The 22666-nt window shown below is 39.3% G+C and overlaps 1 long non-coding RNA gene across 2 annotated transcripts in view; it reads right to left on the bottom strand.

Annotated features, from left to right (window-relative positions):
- The window catches only part of LOC115342632, a 179233-nt gene that overhangs the window by 141786 nt on the left and 14781 nt on the right, over positions 1 to 22666 (bottom strand). The window contains exons 2-3 of one of the 2 annotated variants that reach the window (XR_003923842.2): positions 22155 to 22338; positions 17267 to 17420 (exon numbers count right to left, since the gene is read on the bottom strand). This is a non-coding gene — a long non-coding RNA (uncharacterized LOC115342632). Of the gene's footprint in view, positions 1 to 952; positions 1026 to 17266; positions 17421 to 22154; positions 22339 to 22666 lie in introns of both variants that reach the window. The other variant, XR_005933194.1, reaches the window with a different exon arrangement.

Genomic DNA, 22666 nt, shown 5'->3' on the forward strand with positions numbered 1-22666 from the left:
GCTTAAGCACCATAATGAAATAGTCACCCTTACATGCACAGATCAAGGAAAATACATTACTTTTTGACAGATTTATCATTGATTGCTAGAAAAATAATATGGTGCTCAATCCATTGAATTATTCAGGCATTTACTTTAAGTATATGTTTAAAGCCTAATTGAAAGTGCTGAGATTATTCATACGTAGAAAATCAATCATGTGTTCACTGTACATAGCTTTTGAGTTCTTCCAAAAAAATATTTAAATATGCTGGGCACCTAACTGAACTTGGACTTTGGGACTGCAAATGAGATCGTATGCCACTCATATGTCCAAACAGCACTCAACGTTCTCCCAAATAATTAGTATTATAGTCTCAAATAATCAGCAATTCATTCAATCTACGTAGTCCCGCTATTAAAAGGGCTACAGACACAGGTTATGCTTAAAAGTCACCATTTGCCATGGCCTTTGTCAGTGGAGTCAGAGCACTGGGAATCCATCAAATACCGAGAACACAAAAGCACTCCTAGGACTGACTGGAGTGGCAGGTAAGGTGAACATGCGAGATACATGACTGTGTACACACATGCTGCAAAGACAACACATCACTAGTAATATACGTAAGAGATTTGTCAGGAGACTTAGACTCATGTACTTATGACAGCATTTTAAAATACAAAGGTAGTATTTTACAATGATTTTACAGACTTATTCTAAGCCTCGTACTGCCACTTTATATGATCTTTGCACTTAAAATGGGCACAAGCGTCTCCACGAGATTTTCCTGCAAGGTGAAAGAGATGAATGAATAAAGAAAATGCATTACAGAAAGGCATTAGGCTAGCACGTGCTCAAGGAACCTGGGGATAGCTGAAGCTGCCGTAACCTCTGCTTCCATTTTTAAGGTAAGATACAAATACACATGTACTGTGTAAACAAGTCTTTATTTTGATCCATGTTAATACTTACCAGATGCAAGGAGATCAAGGAAACACTCTCTGACGCTACTGTTGTGGCCAAGTCTAATGTCCCAGGAGACTGCCTGAGAAATCAAATACTTATGTTCATAAAATAAATGAGTTTGTGTGAACCTGTTCCTAGTAGCTGCAGAATTTAACTGCTGTGCAACTCTCAACCACTGATACAAACAAACTGAATACTGTTCCACCTTTAATTTTCACCCTTAAAATAATATCTAAATTTTCCTATGGCTATTTAAGTCAAAATAACATAGTTTAGCATATTTGTGATGCATTACCATATTTATTAAGAATAATGGAGTGACTAGTGTTTTCTGAACGCTTATTCCACCTATTTCAGAAGTCAAACAGGCTTCTTTTTGCAGTGAGCTAAAAAAAAACAAGACAACCACAACAACAAAATCCCCAGCACCCTCCAATTTTCAACCCTCTACTAATTTCCACACCAGTTCCATGAACCAGCATTGACTCACAGACTTAACCATTCACCACAGTCACATGCTCAGGCTCGGCGTAGGGCCAACAGAGAATGAAATGTCAGTATCTGCACTGAAATGTGTCCTGCCCAAATATAAGATAACAGATAACCAATGTTCTTAAGCCTCTGTAAATCTGAAACCATGGAAACAAGGAGATCAATGCATTAGCAGGCTGACACTTGTCATGTTATAACATGAACTAAAGGGAGCAGTTCTTCCCCCTTCAATTCAATCCACATTTTATTTTATTTCTTAGCTACACTGCTGTGGTTGTCCTATCCAAATACTTTTGAACTGTTCTATTTCAGTACAGAATTATTTTACACTTAATATACTTCACTAAATGATAAAGCAGAATTCTTAACTTCTATCAGAAAGAGAAAATTACACATGGACAAATCAAGCAACTCTGGAAAATACTAGTAGTGGAATGCAAAGAACCATCTCTAGGTTAGCCAATGCAGGACAATATAAGGCACTTAGATAACCAAGCACTGCAAAGAAAAGCTCAAAGCTTGTGTGAACCTGTGTGCATGATCCCAACATATAGCAGGGAAGCCAGCAAAGAAAGAAGCTTAGACAACAGTACAACCTTTGTGCAAATAATAAACATTTTATTTTAGCATTTTTACCTGACAATTGCTTAATGGCCCACTTTATTTTACTTTCTATGTAAAGAACATCTGAGTAATAAGAGGCAACTTTAAAAATGGAATACTACATATTCATGTTATTGTTCCATGGGCTAAAGTTAAAAACAATTTTAACAAAAACTGTAACCAGAAGTGCCAAGTTCTGGTTTCAAAAAAGGGGCAGTGATCTTGAAATGTATACTGAATTACACATTAGAAAATAAGTAGAAATTTGCTAAATTACTTCATCAAATTTTTTTTTCCACCTGGGATTAACGATTTCAAAAATCTGACTTGCTACCTTCGAAGTATACAGCCATTATACTTCTCTTTCTCAGCAGTGAGCCAATGTTCAACTTGGCTTTAGCAGACACCCACCTGCCTGAGTGATTGGCATTCAAAATACCTGCTCAGCTGGAGCTTGTATAATCATTTGCTTTACAGTACACTTCCTTTCCTCTCCCCACACACATATGAAACATATCATGGGGATAAATGGGGAACAGCAGCTATAAGACAATTGAAAACAAAACATTTGCAGGTTAAGTCTTACCTGAACTTTCCACTTCAGCATAATCACAGGGCTTTTTCATTCTAACTGTGCTCATTTTCAAAGAAATGCTTTCTGAAAACAATCACAATGGTTTCTTAAGTTAGGAACAACAGAAAACTGAGTCACTGTTTATTGTAAAACAGTCTCAGGTCAACCCCTAATTCACTGTGTTATCAAGAGGAAAGAAAGGATTTTTCTAATAAGGAAAACACAGTTTTGACTAAATATAGAGAACTGCACACAAGATAAGTAATGCTCTAAGGTTGGTTTTATGAAATCAAATATCCTGAGTAGTCTTTCAGTAAGAGTCTATTTGTTCTCAAGAAGTTCTGCATCTATAGCCTTCAATCTATAATAGAATTGCTATCTTTGCCATGTGAGGAGGTGAGTATTCTTCACCACTATGAGACCCCTATTTGCACACAATATCTATGAGCCACAAAAGCTGTTTCAGTACGCAGCCTCTCAACCAGTACTTCTCCAAAAGGGATCCTACAGTGCATTACATCTGATAGGAGGTTTGGGCCCACATGCTGAATTTGCTTGAAACATTCCTCGTTGACATACTCTGTTATCATGAGCCTGCTCTGATCATTCCTCCATCAGTTCCACCTTCAATCCAGACATTGCTCCTATTGCATTATCGGCACTAAAACATTAGTAACGTGCATCTTCAGTTGACATGCAGTTGTGTGATTATGCAACATCATTTTATGCAAGCTGACTGACATGTTGCACTAGAATGATTATCCAGGACTCTCACCGCAAAAGACTGGACACTGAATAGAAAACCAGAAGTTTCCTACTGTAGCCCTCTGGCTTCTCAGCATGCCTGTTTATAATTGTAATTGGCAGCCAAAGTTTTGTTCTGTGCAGGCTTGATGTTAGAAATTTCATTTTAGGTTTGTACCAGCAGATAAAATGTCAGAAGGTCTGGATTTATGGGTGGAAAATAGTAATAGCGCACCTAGTTGCACGATTACTGAGGAATTTTGTGCCCACTGCACACACAGAATATTTTCCTAGAGAGTAAAGAATGGTGATTAATAGACTATTCATATACTAATATCTTGAATGACCATTAAAAGGGAGAAAACAGTGGCCTAAGGATAAAAATCTGATTGTCCAGAAAAAAAAACAGGACTCTCACTTTTCCTACACAATGTGGTTCCAGTAATGAATTTTAGGTTAAGTATTATTCATGGATGTCTGCATTTTCCTGACCTGTACAAAGATCCTAACAATTAAATATTTTGAGGAAAGGAAATTTTTCACTTGAAGGACAAATAATGAAAATTAATTATTTACCTTTGAATTGCATGTTTTGCCATAAAACAAAAAACCTATTTTTCCTTCTCACCATAATGGGAGAAGGATGAAAATATACTAATCCACAGACAGATTGGAATGAAACTGTGCTGTACCACTGAAACAAAGGTGCTTGTCACAACTTCCAAAAATCCCAGAGACTGGGTTCCACAAAGCAAAGGTAAGCAAAAGAAAAAACATTCACTCTGAAAGGCACCAATATTTCTGCATGGACAGCTAGGTAAGAGAGTTTAAAGGAACATAAATACAGGGATCCTAAATAGGCCTATAATCTCACTTCAGAGTAAATTTGGGAGATTCTATAATAAATACAGACATGACATTTAAGTGATATGTTAAACCTACCCAATTTGCAGATTATGTAAATGAGTTAGGATGTTTGAACTATACTCCAAACACTGTTACAAATGCAAATATTCCCTGCAATCACATCCACTGTCAAGTATACTGAAGGAAATCAGGCACCAAGTATGATTTTTAGAATAATAATCAGTATGGTAACATTAGTCCATGTAAGACATTGCCCAGCATGTTAATGAACCATTCCTATTCTACAATATGTATTGCAAGAAGGATGCATACACGAGAAGCAATTTAGTAAGGTATGAAAGAGCATCGTAAGTTAAACCTTTTTTCTCTTTAACCTTGTTTCCCAAGAAATGGTAATATATCCCACATTTCAGCATAAATTTCTTGTGTGCAGTTCTCTATATTTAGTCAAAACTGTGTTTTCCTTATTAGAAAAATCCTTTCTTTCCTCTTGATAACACAGTGAATTAGGGGTTGACCTGAGACTGTTTTACAATAAACAGTGACTCAGTTTTCTGTTGTTCCTAACTTAAGAAACCATTGTGATTGTTTTCAGAAAGCATTTCTTTGAAAATGAGCACAGTTAGAATGAAAAAGTCTTTCTAGTCAAAGGAGATTTTTTGCATTTATTTAGAAAAAGGAGCCAGGCAATGAGCAACAAATACAGTTTTGACAGAACTGCAGAAGTATCTGAGACTGCAGCAAGACTGCCACAGCAGTCTTTCTACATCAGAATGATGCTCTCTCCACAGGTCCCTTCAGGAGACCATCTCTTTCCCATACAGTTCAAACCTAGACATAAGAAACTTTGCAGGCAGCTTATGGGGCATTTCTTGCTCTTATACCTGTATTTTCAGGAAGGCAGTTGTTGCCCTCCGTTCTTCAGGTTTGGCCTAGGAACTTCTTTTTGGGGATCAAAACCCCGTGATCCAGCTTGATAGCTTTTCATCCCACTGTTGACCCCTTCCTTACCTGTTATTCTGCAAAGAACTGTTAACAGCAGTAGCTCTAAACCAACAATCCCTCACCCCTTCCTCACAAAGGCAGAATTTTATTTACACGTGACAAGACAGTGGTGCTTGGTGGCACCAAGTGCTCTAAATCCTCAGATCTCTCTCCAGAACCTCCATTCTGCAACACTACTTCTCTTCCCTTATCCACCCTCCCCAACCTATCCCAGGTCAAAAACTGAGGGCTTAAATACCCTATCACTCCTCACAACTTGTCTCCCTGTCCTACCCCAGGTTTCTTTTCTTCCTTCCCAAAGAACAAGTATGCCTACCAGTATCTGTTGCTCTTTTTTTTTTTTTTCCTGATTTTATTATCGTTTTTCCTCCAAACACATTTATAGATTTGAGATACCCACTGCAATGCTTTAAAAAGCTGCCACCACTGCTGCCAACTTTGCTATCTTGCCTGAAACCTGAGACACAACTATCATTTTTCTAAAGGTCACTCTCACAAGAAATCCACAATGCATCGTAATCATATCTAGCTTATGTAGGAAAGTACAAAAATATCGCTTATAACTATTTTACAGGAAAGTATAAAGATACTGTTACAGAAAGAATTGTTTGTGTATCACAAAACAGCTGTAGGCAGAAATAATTCCCAGTGAGCGTATAGAAGTGACCACAGAAAAATAGTTCATATAAAAGAAGTACAAGTCCTCATATTTTTAGACCATTTTTTCCTGCAGTTTTAAAGTGCTAGCTGTAGATTTATTTTTTCCTTTTAAACCAGCTGAATTGTTTCAGCACAACAACAAATCAATCATTTCTAAAAAGCAAATTAGGCTGCAAGTTACAGCCTGAAGCTTGAAGCTCTGAGCCAGAGTAAGGCAAGTTTAGGTGGCTTAAGACTTGGGAGGAATTAGATGCAAGTTAGGTCTCTGGAATGCAAACTCTGCGCTCCATCAACAGAATTTACTGCCATCTTTGAAGATGAGTGTGCTATAAACTGAAATCCAAGATTAACAGGACAAGTTTCTGGCTGGAGAGCAAACACACTCTGCCATGAGAGCAACAGTTGGGGCATAAGCAGTTGATAAACGGTGCATTGCCACAAGTATGAATTCTGAGGAATTACCACTGTGTGCCCTGACATAGCTAATGGTGAGCCTCATCCCCCCTAGTTAAGAGAGTGTGGCCTCATCACAATTCCCTATGGCAGCCCTCTGCAATAACACATGAAGAGCCATGACCAACCTGTTCCTTTTCACTTCTGCACTTCCAAGGGAGTTCTTAGGTTCATAGATACATCACAGAGCTTCCATCTCCAACAAATAGTACCAGAACAAGGCTTTAGCCCTGCCATCTATTTCACTCTCGACGCAAGATACTAAAGCACCAACAAGGATCATTACCTGACACCAAAGCAACAGTGAAGAGTTTGAAAAAATCTCAGCAAAAGGAATCCAATTCTAAGCTTTGACTGTAACACCGGGCAATACCAACAAAAGCAGAATAACATAATAATAGGCAAAAACATCACTTAATTGTCAAGTCCAATCATAATTAGCAGCCTGTACAAAAGCCAAAGCCTTCACTACAGCCAAAGTGTACAACTGCCCCAGTTCAGTGTATGGTTGCAGACAAGGAGTCCAGACACAGCCACCACAAGGGAGGCATCCCTAGGAGAAGCGAGCTGTAGCTCTCCTACAGGTTTCCTGTAGCTCTGAAAGTTATTTGAATAAATATTACCATCCAATTATGATATATCACCTTTATCACAAACAGGCTAGTCTTAAAAAGAAGTATTAAATTAGCTTAGAAAATACTTATTGAACATTTGACTTGGAACCACATTTTTACTGCTTTTTGGATCTCATCAGCTGGGCACATAACAAAATGTAATCCAGCCTAGCATACACCTGCTGAACTAAAAAAGACATGTGGGACATATGTCACTGTCAGATCTATCAATGCAACTTAACAAAATTGAGACAACATATACCAGGGATAAGCAAAGAAAAAAAAAAAAACCACCTACATCTCCAAATTCCTGCACAGAATATCCGCAGTCATTGGTAATTGGTCTCTATGTTCATGAGGGAGAGAAGATGGAGTGCCAACACCTGCAAGATCTTGACTTACAACGCACCTTTGCACCAAGGAGCTGTTTTCTCTTTCAGACAAATTTCTGTATTCTCCTTTGGTCTGTAGCATTAGAGTGGCACATTCTTTTTATCAGAAGCTTTTACAAAGTGATGTTAGTAACCCTGTCTGTAAACACCATTTAATTGCACAAGGGCTGTCTGCTTTAAATTTACACTGAATTCCAGCAACTTACTCCTGTCCATGTACAGCCCTTTTCTAACCTGACCTTGAGGTAAAATTTCAAAGCCAGGAAAGGAAGAAAGTAACAAAAAACCCTTTCACAATTTATATCTACAAAGTGTTAGTTTACACTTAGATTTTAAAATGTTGAGCTTAAGATTCTTGCACAAGAATTCCATTTAAGAGTTATACTTCTGAAATACAATTAGAGTCTGAAAAGCTACTACAAAGATAATATTTTTTCTTTTTAGCTGATAACTGCTTAAGAGATAAAACAAATATTTTATACTTCTGGGCTGTTCAACTGTGGAAAAATAAGATATGTTTACAGTCACACAAAAATCTCACTTGCCCTGCAGTGTCTTTGTGAGATTTCATATGGGAACTATTTGTCATATTTTTAGGGAAAAGTCAATTTTTCTAACATTTATGAAAGCAGAAGCTTCAGTTCTGAAGTGTGTCTGTGGAAGTGGGGATAGGGGAAGGGAGATTATTTGCAAACTTCTGTTTTGTACCTGTCCTCAGAATTAAGAGGGAGCAGTGTATTATTACACTTTTTATTTTATTCAAGCAAACAGAAAAATAGGGTGGTTTGCCTGCAAGTGAGAAAGAAAAAGGGCGAACACAAAAAGTCATACACTTTTGCATATAAGCAGAAGCCTTGATCCTGAAAACATAAATAGTACCCTAGCATCAATTAAAGAAGGCTGAGAGATGGACAATGTAGAATTAGTGACCAGTCATAGCCCATTGCAGGACACTCACATCAAGCTTCTGCGTGCTGTAGTTGTGACTCACTGCACTTCTTCCCCAATTCCCTACATGCTCAAACTTGAATGACAAAAAGGAATTCAAACAGCAGGGTATAAAAAATGCATGCTGATACCAGTATCCCAGTCTTTTTCTTAATCATCTAATAGACAATTTTCTGTAATTATTTTTATTTCTAGATTTCATTTTCTACAGTGTCACCATAACTTTTAAGTTTCACATCTCTTCAAGCCTCCTACTCCGTGGCCTGTGGAAAAGCAGGTCTTTGCACTGCTGAGCTGTGCTGCCAGGCAGCAGGAGGTTCACATGCAGCGGGTGCTTCCCCCCACCCAAAACACAACATGGAGTGTAAACTGTGGGCAGATTCAGTGCCCTCTCTGTACAGGCACTGCAGAGTATGTGCGCACTTACCCAGACTGTGCATAATGTGGTCACCACAGCAAAATTAATAGGGGCAGCAAAGGCCTTTGGAGAGACCCAGAGGCCTGGAGCCCTGACCACTCACTCACTGATACCTCCGTTTGAAGATGCAGAAGTGAGTATTTTAAGGGAATTTGGCTACTCCCATAGTACTTGAGTTACCAAAATGGAAAATATTAAACCAATCTATCCCAGAGCTTGAAAGGTTGGGTCCAATAAGTAAAACAGAGCACGGATGATGAATAGCAAAGGATATATACAAGATACCAGCAATATTAATTTTTTTATAACAAATAGCATTATCAACCTCTTTTAGCATAACCTCTCTCCTAGATTGAATTTAGACACAGGAAAGCAAATCAAAAAATATTCTTAATCAGTGCTTTAACTACATGATTAATGACTTATTTAAAACAAACGTCTATTCTGATGAAAGAGAATTATTCATTATTTTGAAAAGTTGCCTTATTCTACTCGATTACTCCATTTAATAGGAAGGTAAATTAAATAAGAGACCATATAAAACCCATTTATCTTACAATTTTTACATGAAAAACAATCTTGTCTTATAGGTTGCTGCTGAGTAAACTTCTAGTAAAGAAACAGCTATGCAGTAGCTTCAGTTAAAAATCAGTAGTAGCTTGTTTTGCAACATAAAAGGTAACAAAAATACAGTTTGCATATCAAATGAACCTTTACAGTAAAGTACACAAGTATTAAAATGCTGGCCAGGATTACAATGCTGGATTACAACCTCACTAATCACAAGATATATGCCAGTAGGTTCACCTAACGCACAGACCATTCCATTCTATTCCTGCAGCATACATAATGAATACCCTAATGCAACAAGCAACATCAGTGTTTTCCCTTGAACAGAGGCTTTTTGCACATATGAATATATGCTTGTAGAAAGGCTTTTGCCAATGTAGCTAGTATTTCAGAGGGAAAGGAAATTGCATCCTTAATGATGTTACCATCACAGAAATTTCAGTTAAGTGCAAAGCAGGCTGGGGAGTCAATCAAAGGTCAAGCCAGTTAGAGGTCAAGTTCCTTGAAAGAACAGGGTTCTGAAGTTTAATTATTTTCAGGGAGAACTCTGCTGATAGGTCAATAGAGTGAGTTTTATAGCTGACAACACTCACAGAAAGAAATCACTTCCAAGGCTGAAGTGGCTATGGACCACTGAACAACAAGATGGAAAAAAAGTTAACTCTAGAAGACAAGACATATTTTTAAGCTCACCATTCAGAAACTTAAAAAATGCTACTTGTATGACTGATAAGTAAAGCAGCGTAATGCATCTCACTCTCAAAAGCTGTTGAAATACACAACAAAAATACAATGTTTTACAAAAGAATATAGAAATGTTTGAAGAAATATTGACAGGAAGAATAATCTAAAAGTTCAACTTCATTCCACTGGCCCAATGACTAAAGCTTTCTCTGCCCCTTCAAATCAGTATTGCAATGAGCTGGACAAGGTATCTGGATTATAAAATATCCACTGATCCACACTTTTCTCACACAAACTTCTGTTGAGCCTCACCTCCATTGTACTTAAATCCTCCTCATTACTGCCTCCAAAGCCTATAATCCTTTATAGTGTTTCAAAGATGCCTAACTATCTGGAATAAAGAAATACAAATTTTCCCCAAATAATGTGTTACAGTGCAAAAAAAAAAGTGTATAGATTGGCCTTTGTTCCACCATAAAAGTTAACAGACTTCTTCATATGGTTCTAAAGCTTGTTCTTGAGATCATATAAAAATGCAATGCAGGACTCAAAGAATTTTAGTTTGAACGTTTTAATCAGAGCAATAAGCTGGACTCTCCAGCTCTGGCAAGCAAAGGAACTAAACCTGAAATCAAGGTGTTACTAATAACTTACATGACAAAGAATCAGTGCATTTTCCAAGAATTTCACTATTTTGAACCTGTATACATTACACAGCGGTACAGCTGTTCTACATACTCAAATTCGGAAACACAAAGAGCTTTCAGCATATTGATTATTTTTAAAGGTTGAACATGTATACCAATGTACAGCACAATGGAGTACGCTTTGGAAAAAACATCATTGTACTGGCTTTGTGTGGCAACATTTTGGTAGCAGGGGGGTTACAGGGGTGGCTTCTGTAAGAAGCTGCTGGAAGCTTCCCCTGTGTCTGACAGAGCCAACACCAGCCAGCTCTAAGACGGACCCGCCGCCAGTCAAGGCCGAGCCCATCAGCGATAGTGGTAATGCCTTTGTGATAACATTTTTAAGAAGGAAAAAAAGTTGCTGGGATGGAAACGGCAGCCGGAGAGAGGAGTGAGAACATGTGAGAGAAACAACCCTGCAGACCCCCAGGTCAGTGAAGAAGGAGGGGGAGGAGGTGCTCCAGGCGCCGGAGCAGAGATTCCCCTGCAGCCCGTGGGGAAGACCATGGTGAGGCAGGCTGTCCCCCTGCAGCCCAGGGAGGTCCACAGTGGAGCAGATATCCACCTGCAGCCCGTGAAGGACCCCACGCTGGAGCAGGTAGGTTCCCGAAGGAGGCTGTGACCCCGTGGGAAGCCCGCGCTGGAGCAGGCTCCTGGCAGGACCTGCGGATCTGTGGAGAGAGGAGCCCACAGAGCAGGTTTTCTGGCAGGACTTGTGACCCTGCAGGGGACCCACGCTGGAGCAGTGTGCTCCTGAAGGACTGCACGCTGTGGAAAGGACCCACGCTGGAGCAGTTCGTGAAGAACTGCAGCCTGTGGGAAGGACCCACATTGGAGAAGTTCATGGAGGACTGTCTCCCGTGGGTGGGACCCCACGCTGGAGCAGAAAAAGAGTGTGATGAGTCCTCCCCCTGAGGAGGATGAAGCAGCAGAAAACAACGTGTGATGAACTGACCGTAAACCCCATTCCCCGTCCCCCTGCGCCGCTGGGAGGGTTGGTAGAGAATCTGGGAGTGAAGATGTGCCCGGGAAGAAGGGAGGGGTGGAGGGAAGGTGTTCTGAGATGTGGTTTTATTTCTCATTACCCTACTCTGGTTGATTTGTAATAAATTGAGTTAATTTTCCCCAGGCTGAGTCTGTTTTGCCCGTGACAGTAATTGGTGAGTGATCTCTCCTGTCCTTATCTCGACCCACAAGCCCTTTGTTATATTTTCTCTCCCCTGTCCAGCTGAGGAGGGGGAGTTATAGAACAGCTTTGGTGGGCACCTGGCGTCCAGCCAGGGTCAACCCACCACAGTCATGCTGTTCAATTGCAATTTACCATTTCACATATTAACACAGGATTAAAAATGAGGAGAAAGACAGGAAAACAGCAACTGGAACAGCAGTTTTGTGTGAAGATGGACTTCAGAGTCATCCATATAGATTGTTTAACTGCTAACAAAATTTATGGCAATTAGGAAGCAAGAATCAATTACAGTGTTATAACCTCAATGATCTTCTATGGAATACACAAGACCATATGGGCACCTTCACGTAGCATGCACACAAACTTTTCCTTTCCACAGGGAAGGTAAAAGACTGAGAAAGGGAAAATGCACTTTGAAAGTACTGAAAGTACTCACTCCATTCACTTGCTCCTTAAGTGATAAGACTTGTATCGCTCTTGTAGATAAAGTTTAAAAATAAAAAATTGGGATACAGATTTGGAGTCAGTCCACAGCCAATTTTTACTTTCTCACCAACATATCTTCCACATATGAATAAATTAGCAAGTCCTTTCAAAGTACTAATGAAAAAACCCTCACTTCCTCCACTTTCATAATCACAGGAGATATATCAATAATTTTTAATTCCAACTGAGTAGAGATCCCAATCTGCAGCTTGACAGCCCTTGCTTGCATTCACAAGGTACTGTTTGTGTATTCAGATCAGAAATCTAATTGCCATCTGTATGCACTGATTAGTTAGTGATCAAATAAAGCACAAAATATATTCAAGTATGCAAATCAACTATTTGCCCAAATACTGAAGGCTCAATTAAGCATGGCCACCTGAAATGTGTTCTTTATGTTCTACAACTTGGATGGCTTTGGCATTAGTTTTCACCACCTCAGGGAATCATCATTCAAGTCACTATTAGAAAGTTATTACATTGATCTTGGACAAATACTGCACTACTTTTGATGGAACCTAACAAGGACTGTTATTAGCAAAATAAGATATTTTAGCCAGTTTAGGTTTCTTATATTTGTTGGTTCGCATGCAATAATCTGAAGAGGGATGGGATGAATTAGTCTTGAACTACATCCTATTCACAGAGATCGAAAACTGCAGCAGAGAGAAATTCAGCAAATAAGCAAAACCAGGAAAGATATGAATACTGAAGTCAACAATACTGGATCACATGTACCCCTTTACTTTTAGGCCTCTTGTAAAGTCAAAGTTATAGATTAATAAAATAATTGCTTCCCTGTACATTCATGCTATAAACAGCAGGAAAATCTCACTGCTGAAACCACATGAAGGTTTAGTGATATGGGAAAGTGTGTCTGTGGAAGCTGAGAGGGACTAAAACCAGACTTAGAGTCAGTTCTCTGCTTTATGGCCTTTACATCACCGAGATGACAATTTTTTCCAAGGATTTCTAAAACACATCTGACTTACCCTCTTTTTGAGAACGGAAAATATCCACAGGAATGAAAGGTGACTGTGTATCAACAGAAGTCACACGTGGCACCCTCCTTGCCAGGACTTAAGAACAGCCAGCAGAGAAAGCATCTAAAGTCAGAGCTATATACATCCTTGAACTTTCCTGCTCCTTCAAACCAAGCAAAATTTCATTCTACCATAAAGTGGATATTCAGGTAAAACCAAAACTTTATGCACAGAAACACAGCATTTGATCCATTATTTTTTCCCTTTTCCTCCTTTGGCGCTAGTACTAACATGAAGCCAGAAATTCTTCAGTGGGTTTTCTTTTTTTTTTTTTTTTTTTTACCTCCATCTGTTGTTTTGAGAAATTCTATACAAAGCAATATAATATTTTACATAATCACAAATGAAATTAACGGAAGGCCAACACAATGTGAAGTGCATGTTTACAAAGCACGCTAATTAAACATTGACAACTAATATTGATTTTGATGTAAAAGAAGTAAACAGCAAGGCTGAAAACAGTCTAAGTTCCTTAATGGTAGCACAGCCACAGAGCTCAAGACAATCCATCTTTTTTTTTTTTTTTTTTTTTTAAATAAGCGCATACATGTTTGTACAGTTGCCTCCTTTTAGTCTAACACATATTTAGCAAGAAGGAGGCAGTTTTAAGCAGATGTCATATTTATAACCTACAGATCTTCATATTTTTTGTTGTTAATAACTTTATTACAGGGAGAAAGCAAACTATTCCTCTGAATGAATGATGCCTTCCCTGGTGTACTGGGTCTGGCTGGGGTGGAGTTAATCCTGTATATGGTGCTGTATTTTGGGCTTGTGATTAAACCAGTGTTGTTAACACACCAGTGTTTTGGCTTGCACAGAATTGTGGTTTCCTTTTCGCCACTCTGCCCACCTCAGTGATTAGGCCAGAGGTGTGCCAGAAGTTGGGAAGCAACACAGGAGGACAGCAGACCCAAATGGACCAGAGGGACATTCTTTATGATACAACATAGGGCTCAGCAATAAAAGCTCAGGGAAAGGCGGAGGAAGGGGTTTATGGTTATGGCTTTCATTTTGTCAAGTAACCATTAGGCATGCTGAGGCCCTGCTTTCCAAGAAGTGGCTGGACATCTGCCTGACAATGACAAATAGTGAATAAATTCTTTATTTTGCTCTGCTTGCACACACAGCTTTGCTGCTTCACCTCAACCCAGGAGTTCTCAGCTTTTGCTCTTCCGATTCTCTCCCCCATCCCACTGTGGGGGAATAAGCTAGAGGCTGGGTGGGTGCTTAGCTGCTGGCTAGGGTCAGCCCATTACACCTGGGCACACTCAAATACACTGTTTTCACAATTACACTCCCTGTGTTTCTTTTTACATTTGGGAATTTTGAATAAAGAAGACAGATTGTGACATTTCTACTCCTTTTTATCTAACACACTCGTTGCAGTTTAAAGGGCATGGATAAAGATACAATTTAGAATCTGAAAAAATTAGATAAATATCTCAAGAAACCATGAAACATTCATATCACCTACTCTCAGCTACTTAACAAACAGTCAACACTATAAAGTCATCATACCCAACAACTGATTAAGATAGCTGCTGAAAATTCTCTAGTGCAGATAGCATGAATAACTCCGAAGTGTATAGTGCTTTATACACTATGAAAACTTTGGAATTTAACAGAATTATTAATAAACAACTGAGAGCAAATAAATGTAGATATGTGAAAAGTTACAAAACTGGGCCTAAGACTGTGAAGCTCTGATCTAAAACTTCCTTCTTGTGTTTGATGAATATTGTAGAAAATACTAAAATCAAAGTAATTACTAATATGTGAAAAATATTATGAGATCTACACTTATTGGCTATGATGTACTTAATTTCTTTATACTCCTTTCACATAAGTTACTCTTGAAAGCCAAATTCTTCTCTAGTGTATATATATTTGCACAAATTGTAGCACAACAACATAAATTTGGTTCATACTGTTCTACAACATTATGAATTAAAAGCAGGCGTACTTTGAACAGTTTTACATCCCCAAATAAATCAATATAGCCGGGGGCATGACTTGGCAAAAAGAGCTTTTTTTGCCAATTTTCTTTGCAACAAAAGACTCTGAAGTTCTGGGAAACAACAAATTCTCAGTTAAGTATCCACAAAAAAATATTTTATAATATGCAAGTAAATTAAAATATTATAGATTTCTGACAGTTTAGAAACAAGGACACTGAGAATTTTAGGAGTATTTCAGTCCAAGATATATAAACAAACTGTTAGCCTTCCCTTGTTAAAGCAGGAGTTACCAGTTAGCTACACAGATACATAATCAGGCACACAGGCTGCAACCTGTATCAAGTACAAAATAGGCTATTAGTGAAACCACGCAAGTAAACAAACAAATAGAATGGGGGTTGGAATCACCAGATGGACACACACTTCATATGTAAGAACTCTACTGCTCTCTGAGCAGCTCAAGTTGAAATGTTTCCCCTCAATTACAATAGCTTCCCTTTTCCTGTCAACACAAACAAGGAAAAAAGGAATATAGCATTAGTATTTATCCTGGTTACAAGACAAACTGTTCATTACATCAGATGACACTGTGATAACCTGTTCACTAACACAGGTTTAATTACTTTGCTACGGTATGTTAATGAATTTTGTCCCTTTTCTCATTTATTTTCCTCATGTTTATTAGATCTCCCATCACAAGTACAAATGATGTGGACATGACTGTCATCTCTATGATGAATACCACTACCTTCAAGTCTCTTCAGAAAATTATGTAAGCAAATAATTAGGAAAAATATTAAAAAAAAAAAAAAGTCATCTTTCTTTTAGCTATTCCCTGCCCTGACTTCAACTGGTGTGAAAAAAAAAGTAACTGAAATTCAAGATGTACATATGAATGGTGAATAAACAATTCAGAGGATTTAACCTCTGTAGCTTTAAACAACAATTTAAATAATCCTGTTATTGTCAAAATGCACTGTTGTTATTCAGATGAGCATTAGAAAGTATTAAGTTGATTTTGTATGCAAGAAATTCATCACTTTGTAACATAAGAATCTGGTAACTTTTTCACTGAGACTGGACTTTTCACCAAGGGACCAGTACAAAAGTTTGCCTCTCCTGTGAGAGGGGGCAGCAAACACAGGGGGAGAGGCTTCTGATGGGCTGAAGTACACTAGCACATCACATGACAGTTTTCACCATCAGCCTACTTGTGTTATGCAATTCACAAGAAGTATGATTTACTTCGGTCCTTGCCAGTCTGAAAAGGACAAATAACCCACGTATTCTAATTCAAACCTCACATTTTAATCCACAAAATGGAGAAATGTTTAAAGAACTCTATGAATTTCTTAAGTGCTATTAATACCTCAAAAAAAACACTAACAACAGAACATCTTGTTTGATAGAAAAGATTATCACAAATTTTAATGCAAAGCATAATAATAAACTCCAATTGATCTGTTGTACTACCAGAAAATAGGTCAACTTCAACAGTACAAATATATGGCCCCAGTTTGGGGGCAAAAAAACTTTAGTTTCTTACACAGCTACTTGCTAGGAGTTCTGGGGAGTCAATACTAGTGAGAACAATATGTTATCCAATTCATAGGCAGGGGCTGACAACAGAGAAGAACAGATCTTCTATTATTAAAATGAAGGGCAAGACCTCCTGTCTACATGCTACACTAACATGAAAATCACATTTTGTGTGTGCCAGAACACAAAGTTTTAACTGGAGATCACTATTATGAAATACAGAACTCATACCACATATGTGAAATGTCAGTGCACACATAACCTGAATGCTATAAAAGTAGACAATAGAGAAATGCCTCAAAAATATGTGTACTGTTTCCAATATATCTGGAAACTGCATTTATATTTGCCATCTCAAAGGTAGTATCACAAGGGCAAGTGAACCCACTTACTTTCTGGTGGAAGCTGAAGAAGTTTGAAGGGATACACTGAGATATACAGCAGTCCTCCTGAATATATTCAATATTAGAAAGTAATTTACTCTCTCATGGCTATCTGGAGCTGTTGGCTGGAACAACACTGAACATTTTTTCATTCTCGCTTGCTCTGAAAAATAAAGGCTACATTTAACTGTGGTAGGAATGAGCTTCCACAATCAGTACTTCAGGTCACTTTGAAATATCCCCTCAAGGCAAACCTCTTGCAGAATAGTATCTTTGAATAAAATTTTCTACCACTTCTGGCAGACTATGAAATTAGAATCACAGATTAATACAGATTGAAAAGCTGTCAGGAGATTGAGTTTAAGCCATGTATGATTAGCTGAGGTTCTCTGCTCAAGTTTTTAATATCTTCAAAGATGGAGATTACACAACCTCTCTGGGTAACCAGTTCTAATGTCTGACCATCCTCAATGTAAAATAGTTTTCCTACTATTTAATTGGATTTACTTCATTGCAGCTTCTCTCTGACGCCTCTTGTGCACCTACCAGAAAAGGTCTGGCTTCATCTAGTCTGTAACTACCCATCAGACAGTTTAGGACAGCAGTACAATCTTCCCTTGGCTTTCTCTTCTTCAGGCTAAACAAATCCAGCTCTCTCAGCCTCTCCTTGTATATCATATGTTCTAGCATCTCGATGGTCTTTCTCTGGACTCACTCCAGTATATCAATATATTTCTTGTACTGGGGAGCCCAAAACTGAACATAGTATTTCAGATGCAGTCTCTCAAATGCCAGATAGAGGGAAATAATCACCTCCCTCAACCTGCTCTCTATGTTCTTGCTATTACAGCCTAGCATGTAGCTGGCCTTCTTTACTGAGAGGATACACCACTTTCACATGTTCAGCTTGTCTATGGGGACACCTAGATCATTTTCTGCAAAGTTTCAGGTCTCCGGACTGCACTGTTGTAGCTACAACAATATCTCATACTTGAGTACTTCACACTATTGTACCTCTTCACAGCAAACCAGGCTAGTTCTGTTTATTGCTCTACTCTGGCATAAAATGGAAGCACAAAAGGCGAACTGAACCTTTCAATTAGCCAAGGAAGAACCTGGATTTTCAACCAAGGCCAAGAAAACGCTAGCAAAAAGCATGGTTACTATGTATCACCTCATAAATCCTGGATTCTGTTCACATTGGTAGGAAGCTAGGCAGAGATTGCTATGGGTCAACTCTCAAATGCTGTAAGGTTACATCAACCTGAGAAACCTTGTACCATCACCTTACAGCCATAAAATAAGCATACTTTTTTGACTCAGTCTTCATTGGCAAGTGCTCCAGCCACACTGCCCAACTCGCAGAAGGCAAAGGCTTCTGGACTGGGAGAATGAAGAACTGCCCACTGTAGGAAAAAGCTCAGGTACAAGACCATCTAAGGAACCTGAAGGTGCACAAGTCCATGGGACCCAATGAGATGCATCCACAAGTCCCGAGGGAACTGGGGGATGAAGTGGCTAAGCCAGCATCCATTATATTTGAGAAGTTGTGGCAGTCTGGTGAAATTTCCACTGACTGGAAAAGGGAAACATAACCTCCCTTTTTAAAAAGGGAAAAAAGGAAGAGCTGGGGAGCTACAGGCCAGTCAGTCTCACCTCTGTGCCTGGGCAAGATCAGGGAGCAGATCCTCCTGGAAACTATGCTAGGGCACATGGACAATAAGGAGGTGATCAGTGACAGCCAACATGGCTTCACTAAGGGCAAATTGTACCTGACAACTTTGGTGGCCTTCTACAACAGGGTTACAGCACTGGTGGGTAAGGGAAGAGAAACTGACATCATCTACCTGGACTTGTGCAAAGAGTTTGACACTGTCCCACACAACATCCTTGTCTCTAAATTAGAGAGACATGGATTTGACGGATGGACCACTTGGTGGATAAGGAATTGGCTGGATGGTTGCACTGAAAGAGTTGCGGTCAATGGCTCGATGTCCAAGTGGAGAGCAGTGATGAGTGGCATTCCTCAGGGGTCGGTATTGGGACTGGCGCTGTTTAACATCTTTGTCGGCAACACAGACAGTGGGATCAAGTGCACCCTCAGCAAATTTGCCAACGACACCAAGCTGTGTGGTGTGGTTGACGTGCTGGAGGGAAGGGATGCCATCAAGAGAGACCTTGACAGGCTTGAGAGGTGGGCCCGTGCGAACCTCATGAAGTTCAACAGGGCCAAGTGCAAGGTCCTGCACATGGGTCAGGGCAATCCCAAGGACAAATACATGCTGGGCGATGAGTGGATTGAGAGCAGCCCTGTGGAGAAGGACTTGGTGGTATTAGTGGATGAAAAACTGAACACGAGCCAGCAACATGCACTCACAGCCCAGAAAGACAACTGTAACCTGGACTGCATGAAAAGAATTGTGGCTAGCAGGTCAAGGGAGGTGATTCTGGCCCTCTGCTCCGCTCTCGTGAGACTCAACCTGGAGTGCTGCATTCAGCTCTGGGGCCCCCAACATAAGGACATGGACCTGCTCAAGTGGTTCCAGAGGAGGGCCACAAAGACGATCAGAGGACTGGAGCACCTCCCCTATGAGGATAGGCTGAGAAAGTTGAGGTTGCTTAGCCTGGAGAAGAGAAGGCTCCAGGGAGACCTTATAGCAGCCTTCCAGTACCTAAAGGGGGCCTACAGGAAAGATGGGGAAGGACTCTTTAACTGGGAGTGTAGCGATAGGACAACAGGTAATCGTTTTAAACTGAAAGAGGGTAGATCTAGATTAGATATTAGGAAGAAATTATTTACTGTGAGGGTGGTGAGGTACAGGAACAGGTTGCCCAGAGAGGTTGTGGATGCCCCATCCCTGGAAGTGTTCAAGGCCAGGTTAGATGGAGCTTTGAGCAACCTGGTCTAGTGGAAGGTGTCCCTGCCCATGGCAGGGGCATTGGAACTAGATGAACTTTAAGGTCCTTTCCAACTCAAACCATTCTGTGATTTACTTCCTCTTTTCATTCTTCTGTCTTTTGATATGTGATGTACAGAAAGTAGTATTTCTTACTCTTCATTTGGCTCAGAAAAATAATTTCTTTCATGCTATTAAGTGTCTGACCACTAAATTAAGTCACATTATTCTGTGGAGGAAAGGGTTGGATGTAGTACTTCATTATGAGCAGACACCAAATCTCTGTTTCAGTCGTTTTGCACTGCTTATCTCAATATAAATATGATTGTATCTGCAGGCAGAAGTTGGAATGATATATAATATAATATACTGGAAATTTTGGTTTAGAAAATAAATACAAGGTGCAAAGTATTTGATACTGTAATTTCCTGATGTAGCTAACCAGGAGTAGAATGATCATACCAGCCTGGTATCAAAACCAAATGCGTAATTCTCTACTCCTTTACAGCCTGTGTCTGTAAACAATGGGAATGAAACACTACCATTTAGTAGGATATGTTTCCTACTCTTAGCTAAGAGAGATATGTCAAATGTCCCAAGGAGAGTTTCCCGAGATCTTGATCTCTATTCGTTCCAGCCTTTAGTCTTGAAACTGATTTTTAGTGCTAAAACACAACTTTTTGTGACCATAATTGCACTTCCATGAAGACTTAGTAAAATGATCCTAAGACAGCACTGGGGAATAATCACAAGAATAAGCTATGGACACATCAACTATCGAAAGACAGCAGAATGGTCACATGGTGCCAACACCTACTTCTTACCTCTTCTTCTAGTAATGCATTTAAAAAGGAAAAACACATCACTTTCTTAATTGCTATTTTATACATGAGTGTGTAAGTTAATATAAGTTCTGCATTAACTACCATATGTTACAGAATCACAAATAGGATGGCAGAAAACCCCTGCATTGAATACTCTAAAAAGTATTACAGACTGGTGATATATACATGAGAATTTGAGAAGTCAAGTTCCCAGAGAAAATTCAACAGTATGCATATATAGAATCATAGAATATTCTGAGTTGGAAGGGACCCACAAGGATCATTGAGTCCAACTCCTGAATCCACACAAGGCAACGTAAAAGTTAAACCATATATCTAAGAGCACTGTCCAAACACTTCTTAACACCAACAGGCTTGGGGCCATGACCACTGCCCTGGGGATCTTGTTCCAGTGCTTGACCACCCTCTCAGTGAAGAACTTTTTCCTAATAGCCAATCTGAACTTCCCCTAATGCAGCTTTAAGCCTTTTCCTTGCCTATCATTTTTACAAACACACACACACTACATAATTTTTTATATTATAAAGCACCTACTTAATGCCGGTTGTTTCTGTTTCAATATCTGCTTTAGCTAACAGGGTTCTACAGATAATCACACTTCAAGGAAGTTAAATACTAATATTCTTTATGGCTTTCTTGTTACTTTCACCTTCTGTTAACTTGCTTATCTATTTCAGAACACTGTAAATATGTATTTCTATTCCAACGGCAAGTTAATGAGATTACAGCAGTGGTTAAGGCACTCATTTCTATGGTGTTGATTTAATAAAAAGAACCCATTTTAAGAACTGCAGCACTGAAAAGATAATGTAAAACATTTATTTGTGCAGACATTGCAGTACTGCCAGCCTGACACAGTTGCCCTTATGGAGGGAGGTATAGACTTGGGAACCCTATTCACAGCCTCATTAGAATAACAGCAGAACAAGACCGAGTGAAACAGAGGAATATGGAAAGGGATAACGGGGCAGCATCTGAGTTGTGATACTCCAGACTGCTGAGTCAGGAGAGTCATCAGAGTCCTAACCCACACAGAACTCTGTGGGTCAGCAGGCAACACAAGGAATAATGGAAGTAGAAGTCACAGCTGATAGCTCTTGGGACACAGCATGTTAAGAAGTGACACAGATAAATCTCTCCAATAATCGTACTTACCTGTGAGACTGAGGAAGTGCAACTGGAAATAGCGCCTTCTGTCAGTTCTTAGTCTGTATGTATTTGTAGGTGCATCAGTCTCTTTGAAATCTATTCCCACTTCACAGGAAGGAAACTGAAGATGAAGGTTTGAGTTGCCACTCTAAACTTAAGATTTTCTTCTTGAAATAAGTACAACATAGACCTAGGATAGGAAAGAACAAGTCAATTTTAGCTATGTCTGAAATTCAGATATTAAGCATGACACAATATAAGAAACACTGTCACAAAGCTCACTTGCTGATCATAGAAACTGGGTAAAATCAACTTTTGTAGGACTTGGGGGGGGGGGGAGAGGGGGAACCCCACAAGACCAGAATCAAAAATAAAAACCTTGGGGGTTTACTTTGGTTGTTGTTTTGTTTTGATTTGTTTTTTTCTGGTTGATCAAGCAAGGCTTTTAAAACAGAGAAATTTGTGAAAAAGTAAACTTTTGCTGCAGAGGTGGAGTACTGAAAAGCAATCAAACCAGA

This window comes from Aquila chrysaetos, chromosome 1 (genome assembly GCF_900496995.4).
Source record: "Aquila chrysaetos chrysaetos chromosome 1, bAquChr1.4, whole genome shotgun sequence".
Lineage (NCBI taxonomy): Eukaryota > Metazoa > Chordata > Aves > Accipitriformes > Accipitridae > Aquila > Aquila chrysaetos.